We start from the raw sequence: 6,000 nt of genomic DNA, 5'->3' as shown, positions 1-6,000 counted from the left end.
CCAATGCACGTTTGGATGAGATGAGGCTGGGCTGTGTGTAATCGCCCGCTATGGCTTTTTGAGCCATCTCATCATACTCTGGCTGCAATGCCTCCTCTTTAATTCTCTGCAGAGAGCATTGCAAAAGACAGACAAGTGGGATGCTGACGCTAATGACGGCATCATCGCCACTCACCATCTTGGTGGACTCCTCAAAGTTTGTCAGGATGGTACATATGTCAGACATCCAGGTCCACTCCTGAGGTCTTATGTGTGGAGTCTGACCTGAATATCAACGGTCTTGTTGCAGCTGGTACTCCACAACTGCTCTCTTCTGCTCATAATTCCTTGGCAACATGTTGAGGGTAGAGTTCCAATGTGTGGGGACATCACACACCAGTCGGTGTGCCGGAAGCTGCTAACACTACTGCAAGGGCGGCGGAAGCTGTAGGCGACTTCCGAAAATGAGCTGACAGGCAGCGTACTTTGACGAGCAGATCTGGCAACTCGGGGTACGATTTAAGTAACCACTGAACCACGAGGTTAAGCACATGAGCAAGGCATGGTACGTGTGTGATCTCGCCTCGCCTCAGATCTGCCACCAGGTTACGGCCATTGTCACACACGACCATGCCTGGATGTAGGTTCAACGGTCTCAGCCACAGATCTGCCTGCTCTTTCACAGCTGTCCACAACTTACAAGCAGTGTGAGGTTTATCACCTAAGCTTATGAGTTTCAGCACAGCCTGTTGCCGCTTGGCTGAGGCAGTACTGCAGTGATTCCAGCTTGTAACTGATGTGGTGATATCTGAGATGGAGGCTGAACATGAGGAGGAGGAGGAGGATGATGTGCAAGAGCTGTACACTGTGGGGGAAACTCTGACTGACATAGGGCCCGCAATCCTCGGTGTGGGGAGGATGTGTTCCGTCCCAAGGTCCGACTGGGTCCCGGTTTCCACTATGTTAACCCAGTGTGTGGTCAGGGAGATGTACTGTCCCTGGCCACAAGCACTTGTCCACATGTCCGTTATCAGGTGGACTCTCCCAGTAACTGCGTTGTTGAGGGCACGGAAAATGTTTTGGGACACGTGCTTGTGTAGTGCGGGGATGGCACACCGGGCAAAATAGTGTCGGCTGGGGACCGAGTACCGAGGGACGGCTACCGCCATAAGGTTGCGGAAGGATTCCGTCTCCACCAGGACTGTGGCCTGTGGGGCGTTAGATGCGAATTTGCACTTTCGTTCAAAGCTCTGAGATATAGACAACTGAACGCTGCGGTGGGACGTGAACGTTGACGTTGATGCTGTTTCTTGAGAAACTGACATAACAAGTGAAGACTGAGAGGCGAGGGCATCTTTGCATGCAGTATGGACAGGGGATAGCCTTGCACGCACAACAGGGGGTTCTCTTACACGCATAACAGCGGAAGAAGCAGTGGTGACACCCGCTAACACTGGTCGTGGACCCTGGGGTTCGCCCCACAAAGTCGGGTGCTTTGCTGCCATGTGCCTGATCATGCTTGTGGTGGTCATGCTGGTAGTTTTGTCACTCTTGCTGATGCTGGCCTGGCAGGTGGTACTAATGGCTTTTTTGGGGTTATCAGCAGAGTCTTTAAAAAAATTCCAGACTGTGGAAGACCTACCGGTTGTACTGGCAACGTCCCTCGTGTTGGTGGTACTGGGAACGGTTGCCCGCCTTCTGTGTGCGGCCACCACACTGCTTCTTCCTGCCTGTTGGGGTACTCTGCCTCCCTCCCACTGTGTGCTGCTGGTCTCACTCTGCGTGTCCTCCTGCCACGTTGGGTCAGTTACTAGATCATCCACCACCTCCTCCTCTTCCACTTCCGCACCAGGGTCCTCCTCCTCACTTCGTGGCAATTGTATCTCGTCATCATCCACCTCTTGTGACAAATTGCCAGCGTCGCCTTCCTGTGGCTGTTTCTGTTCAAATATTTGGAAATGGACCAGTGAACAGCTCTTCAGAGTGTCCAACTGTGTGATCAGTTGCTGTCTGACGACACTCGGCATGGTGGGAGGAAGGAGCATCAGGGTTGGGAGGAGTATGCAGTCGAGACTCACGGCTACTAACAGTTGACCGTGTGGAAGACAGACCAGAGGTGTTGGTGCCCAGGTGACTGGAAGTATTATCTGCTATCCAATTAATAACCTGTTCACACTGATCAGTTCACAATAGTGGTGCTGTTGTGTGCTTCCCTAGTAATTCGGTCAAGAACTGGGAGCAAGAAGATGTGGCTGTTGGTTGTGGCACATTTTCATCTTGGCCACGGCCCCATCCTCTGCACGCACCATCACCAGAACGTCCAGTTCCACGTCAATTGCCAAGCGCCTTGCCCATTGTAAATTAAGCAAAATAGCTTACACTCGCACTATCAATGGCAAAAGGGTAATAAAAAGGAGGTTTGAACCGTGGAAGAGGAAAACCACAGTTCTAGTTCTCTGGCCTACACCCGACTCTTTTAAACAGATATATTTGTGTCTGAACAGTCAGAGAGACACTGAAAATGTTTTTTTTTATGCAAAAAAAAAGTGGATAATACAGAGATTTGAACCGTGGAACTGCAAAACCACAGTTATAATTTCCTGGTGTATACCAGACTTGTTAAAAAAGATATATTGGTGTCTGAACAGTCAGCGACACACTCACACAGTTTTTTTTATGGAAAAAAGGCAAGCAGGTTGGTAACACCCAGAATTTGAACCGTGGAAGAGGAAAAACACAGTTCAAGTTCTCTGGTCTACACCAGACTCTTTTAAACAGATATATTTGTGTCTGAACACTCACAGACACACTCAATTTTTTTTTTTGGGGGGGAAGGAAATACTAAAAGGTTAATAAGATGGGTATATGTACAGCCTGACTGAGGAAAAAACAAAACAGGATTTAGATGAAAAAAAAAGTGTTTTTCCTTGCCCCTAAGACCTGGGGCTAAGTCTAGAAATTTGAGCAGCGGTAGCACACAGGACTGTAATGCAGTGTTTGTTGGTATAACCACTGCGTCTCCTATACACCCTGCCTGCCTGCCTGCCTGATATCTGGGATGGATATTAGTCCTGAGAAGGACTGTTTGCTTGATTTGGCAGGCTTTATAGATCCTACACTAACTATTTTTCTGTATAAATCTCTCCCTAGCTCAGCAGCACTGACCCTACACTGTCTGATCCGGAGCGACTGTGTCCAAGATGGCGGCACCCGGTTTTAAATACTTGAGGTGACGCTGTGCAGTCAACCAATCACTGTAATGCCCACAAACAACATGGCTGCGGCATTACAGTGACTGGCTGTCAATCCCTGCATGTTCATTGGCTCTGTAAAGAGCGTCAAACGTGCAGGGCGGACACCCGAGCTCCCGCTCGAGTAACCCGGAAATGCTCGGTGCTCGCGGAACATCCCGAGTAGTGAGATGCTCGGGCGAGTACCGAGCAGTGTTGAGCATGCTCGCTCAACACTAGTCATTTGCTGATGTACACAAATAAATTTAGTGCAAAAAATGTTTATTTAAACCACAAGTACCGTATTTTTCGAACTATAAGACGCACCGGACCATAAGACGCACCCCAAATTTTGGGGTTGAAAATAGCAAAAACATATATTTTTTATAAGATGGGGGTTCATCTTATAGTCTGAATAGGTATCTTTCCTGGGGGTAACAGGAGGCAGGATCCTGCAGGAAGCAAAGCCTGGTGCTAGTGGCCTGGGGCTGGGGGCCTGGTGCCTGGTAGGCTGGGTGCCTGGCGCTGGTGATCTGGGGCTGGGACCTTGTGGCTGGCGCTGTTGGCTTGGGGCCTGGGTGCCTGGTGCTGGTGGCCTGAGGCTAGGTGCCTGGTGGCTGGCGCTGGGGGCTTGGGGCCTGGGTGCCTGGCACTGGTGGCCTGGGGGCCTGGTGACTGGCACTGGGGGCCTGCACTGGTAGGCAGGGGGCCTGGAACTGGTGGGCTGGGGGCCTGGAGGCCTGGTGCTGGTGGCCTGAGGCTGGGGGCCTGGTGGCTGGCACTGGAGGCCTGGTGCTGGGGCCTGGTACTGGGGCTGGTGTCTTGCTGTGAGTGGCATGGCAGAGCGGGGTGAGCAGCTTTCGGTGCGTGCGTTCATCTTTCGGAAGCTGTAATCTACAGGAAAATGGCCGCTGGCGTGGCAAAACATATGCTCTGGTGGCCATTTTCCTGTAGATCACAGCTTCAGAAAGATGGCCGCACGCACCAGAAGCCGCTCATGTTGCTCACAGCGTGACACCGGCCCCTGTACCTGGCAAGGCCCCAGCCAGCAGGCACACAATGGCCCGCCTCACCTCCTCTTCTGCTGCCGCCTGTTGCCACGATCCCACTCCACCACCACTGGTAAGTTACTTTTAAACCATAAGACTCACCACCCCCCATTTTGCTCCCAAATTTGGGGGGGGGGAAAGTGCGTCTTATGGTCCGAAAAATAAGGTAGGTCAGCAGTGGAAATGCAGAAGAACAGGCACACACACTAAATAAATAGCCACCATGAAAGGTCCTGTTTCAGGTAAACTGCTATTTCTTTAGCCCAATCAGCCACGTCTTTCTATTTATTATGACCAATATGCATAATTTGCTTCCTTGGCTACCAGCTACGATATGATTCCACATGTTTAATCAGTGATCTTCACTTTAGTTTGTGGCTGTATGGGCATTATATGAGTATGTATCTATACCAAACAGGTTACCTTTCTACACCCTTTTTTACATATTGTTTTTATGATTACTATTTATGTAGTGTGTGCCTATTCTTCTGCATTTCCACTGCAGACCTACTGTTGGTTTCAATAAAGATTGTTGCACTAATTTTATTTGTCTACATCAGCAATTGACCTTACCAAACCCTGTTTGATTTTATAGTTATGGAATGAAGAATACATTGTGTCACCACTTTTTTTGCTCAAAGTCACTGGATGTTACAGCAGTAGTGGAACAATTCAGCATTCCTGACTAGTTACGTATCATTTGGTATTTATTTCAATAGTTTATTCATTCTGTTGTCATTCTTTGAAATCCACAAAGACTGTACATACTGTAGTCAGAGTTACTTGTGTAACTTGTAAAAACAAGCTCAATAAAGTTCATGTATGTAGGAGATTTTTAGGTTTAAAATTACATTTGAAAACATGAAAAGAAGCTTAAGTGGTTTCCTAGGACAACAAAATTGATGGCTTCTTTTTAGGACAGGCCATTAATATCAGATTAGAATAGCTCCTACATGACCCTACCATTGATCAGCCAACTGAAAGGGCTGTGGCGCTCCAATGGGTGCTGTATCCACTTCTTTGTTTACCAGGCACAGCTCCATTCTCTTGGTAATAATAAAATAATAATTTTTATTATATAGCACCAATATAATCCACAGCACTTTACAATTAAGCGGTGACATGTAGAAATTATAAAGATATTACAAAGTAGCACATAGTTCCACAGTTACAGGAGGAGTGAGGGTCCTGCTCGCAACCTTACAGTTTATAAGGAAATGGGGGGACACAATAGGAAAAACGTGCTTGTCCTGTATGGTCCGGCCATCATTATAATAAATAAAGGTTATGATATAAAGCTGCATGATCCAGTCATCCAGTATCTTATTACAGTTACAAATTGCTATTCGGTGCATGGAGGATGTTGACACAATGAATGAGGGACCAGATTCTCAGTAAAATTTAGAACAGAGAACAGTTAGATTAGTGAAGTGAGGTGATAGGCCTGTCTAAAGAGATGTGTTTTCAAAGCACGCTTAAAATGTAGGGGCTAGATATTAATTGGATTGTCCGGGATAGTGCATTCAAGAAAACTTGTGTAGCACGAGAGAAGTCTTTGAGTTGGAAGTGGGAGGTTTGGATTATGGAGGATGTTAGTCTTAGATCAGTTGCACAACTGGAAAGCATGGGTAGGTTGATAGGCAGATGAGGGAGGAGATATAGGGTGGTGCAGAACTGTGCAGAGGTTTGTGGGTGAGAGAGATAAGTTGGCATTGTATTCTGTATTGAATGGGCAACCAGTG

The sequence above is a fragment of the Phyllobates terribilis genome, unplaced genomic scaffold, assembly GCF_046119375.1.
Source record: "Phyllobates terribilis strain yellow unplaced genomic scaffold, ASM4611937v1 Scaffold_7__3_contigs__length_470593459, whole genome shotgun sequence".
Taxonomy (NCBI): Eukaryota; Metazoa; Chordata; class Amphibia; order Anura; family Dendrobatidae; genus Phyllobates; species Phyllobates terribilis.
The sequence above is the reverse complement of the archived record's forward strand: the minus strand, read 5'-3'. Positions refer to the sequence as shown.